At 30.6% G+C, this 1,846-nt stretch overlaps 1 non-coding gene across 1 annotated transcript; it reads left to right on the top strand.

Moving 5' to 3' along the window:
• Positions 1-346: 346 nt before the first annotated feature.
• Positions 347-418, top strand: Trnam-cau. The gene has a single exon. It is a non-coding gene; the product is annotated as a tRNA-Met (tRNA).
• Positions 419-1,846: the final 1,428 nt, after the last annotated feature.

Genomic DNA, 1,846 nt, shown 5'->3' with positions numbered 1-1,846 from the left:
TATTATCCTGTTAAATTAATCATAATTAAATTATTAAAGTGAGAAAGTTACGTATACATTTATATAAATCTTGAATTTAGTTCATTCTAGTTACGAGTATTTAAAATCTGTATCTGCATATACTGTCTTTTTTTATTGCTTAGATTTGATAACAAATTTACTATAAACATTAACTGAAACAATTGTAAATTAAAAAGTTGTTCCAATTGTCAAGGACCGAGTATTCGTGAGATAATTAATTATCGGTATTTAATAGATTATATTGAAGTGATACAACACATTTCGGAAGTATTTAGGCAGGCTCACCTCCAGAGACATGACTGATACAATTTCTCAGTGCGTAGCAAGCAGATTGGCGCAGCGGAAGCGTGCTGGGCCCATAACCCAGAGGTCCGTGGATCGAAACCACGATCTGCTACAACTTGTTATTGAATTTTTGTCTCTAAAATGGATCTGTTATGTCCGTCCTCATTATTTTTTTCATCAATTATATTTATAAACTCTCTTTTGTGTGTTTTTTATCGTTAACTTCTAGAATGTATCCTACTCATAATAACGTTTATTGAGAGATAATGTTTTAAGCGTTATCAACAATATCACAAATAAAACAACAACTGTCAAAATAATATAAAAACATAGCTAATAAAGAGAGGGGCTTTAAAATGGAAAATTATGAATGAATGCTTCAACGCCAAATCCAAAATTTTATGACAAAGTAAGTTCCAGCAAAATAATTAGCTGGATTCAGAAGAGATAAGAGATAAGGCAATTAAAATGTATTCCACGTCGGAAACCCAAAATATAGAAATGCTGAACCGGTATGACTTTGTAACTAATTTATATCCCTTTTTTGTGGATAGAGACATTATTATCTTGTAGAACAAACTTTTTTATATCTGCCAACTTGATCTTCTCTAACCCTTTTCAATGCCGATAGAAAAATTTAATTTAGATGCGGATCTATCTCTCTGTACGTTATTTTTAAATAAATAGTAAGTTGTCACAAAGAATACTATTTGTATTTATATTAATAATTTTCCTTTAAGAATACGTCCTTTAGGAGTAATTCGTATTTACTATAACTCATGCCATATTCAACATTAAAATAAATTACATGTATTTAATCATAATAAAATTAAACTTCTTAGTAGCATTAAGCCAATAAACTTATTGTAACATTTCCCTGTGAATCTTCTGCACACAAGAAGGCGTAAGCTGCGAAGCCGACCACTTATCAATGTCTGCGTAACCATGCAACTTAATAGAAACTAGCCAGTGAGAAACATAAAATATTGATGTTCAGGTAGGACAAACGTAATCGTGATCCTTTTGATTTGAAAACTCAGCTATAAAAACACATGTAAAATACTCGTACGAGAATACACGTGTGTGTTTATATATTTAATGAATATATATACTTATAAGTAGATAGTAATATGGGGTTCCTGGCGCACTTTCGGAGCCGACCGAAAAGCAATGTAAAAATACTGTTCAATGTACCATAAAGGAAGCTGAGAAATAACACACAGCAAATCTCAATGAAAAATTAACCGAATCTACAGTCGTTCGTCTCCAAAAGCGATCGGTACATTACTATCTACTCTGTGGAATGAAAAAATTAACCAAATCTACAGCTGTTTGCTTCTACTTTCTTAAGCTGTGCTTTTGTAAAATGTTGTCAAATAGGTAAGAATAAAGGATTTATCTTAATAAAATTTAATCAATTTTAAAACATTTTTACTAAAAAACATACTGTACTTTAATAAAAAACTTTTCTACTAAATAAACAACATGAACTCACCAAGCTCTCTTCAGTTTCTAGCATTTCAAAAACTTACAAAGAAAG

Source organism: Homalodisca vitripennis, unplaced genomic scaffold (assembly GCF_021130785.1).
Source record: "Homalodisca vitripennis isolate AUS2020 unplaced genomic scaffold, UT_GWSS_2.1 ScUCBcl_6437;HRSCAF=13650, whole genome shotgun sequence".
NCBI lineage: Eukaryota > Metazoa > Arthropoda > Insecta > Hemiptera > Cicadellidae > Homalodisca > Homalodisca vitripennis.
This window is presented reverse-complemented; position numbering and strand designations above follow the sequence as displayed.